We start from the raw sequence: 716 nt of genomic DNA on the forward strand, positions 1-716 counted from the left end.
AGAAAATGGAGGATAATATGCTGAACCCAACTACTTGCAGACGGTGTATCCCGTTGAATTCATTAATTTAATTCATAGCAAAAGTGACAAAAGAGAGGAAGAAAAGAAAAAGAAAGAAAGAACCAAAGCACAGGTGTCCATGGCAGACTATGTTATTTTGCCAACATGGTTTACATATAGAAGTACAAAGTACATAAGGAATTAGAGGATGAACAGAAGTTTAATCTTACAGCTGTTACGGCCTAGTTTTGGCAATATATATATTTACATAGCAATGAGAAAATGGAGAAGAATATGCGGTATCCATCGATATGTATTCCGTTGATTAATTTGTTTATTTTATAACTAAATTGGCAAAAACCACAATATACAGATACTTATGACATACCATGTCATATTAACAATTGAGGTTAGAAATATAAAGTACATCTAGCAATTGGAGACTGTACAGAAACTTACATGTACGTATATATGCATATACTCATATATTATTTGTATGATATATATATATATATATATTCTTTTATTCGTTTATTTTTTTTACTTGTTTTAGTCATTTGACTGCGGCCATGCAGGGGCACCACCTTTTAGATGAACAAATCGACCCCAGAACTTATTCTTTGTAAGCTTAGTACTTATTATATCGGTGTCTTTTTGCCGAACCGCTAAGTTACGGGGACGTAAACACACCAGCATCGGATATCAAGCGATGTTGG

Source organism: Octopus bimaculoides, chromosome 22 (genome assembly GCF_001194135.2).
Source record: "Octopus bimaculoides isolate UCB-OBI-ISO-001 chromosome 22, ASM119413v2, whole genome shotgun sequence".
NCBI classification, from domain to species: domain Eukaryota; kingdom Metazoa; phylum Mollusca; class Cephalopoda; order Octopoda; family Octopodidae; genus Octopus; species Octopus bimaculoides.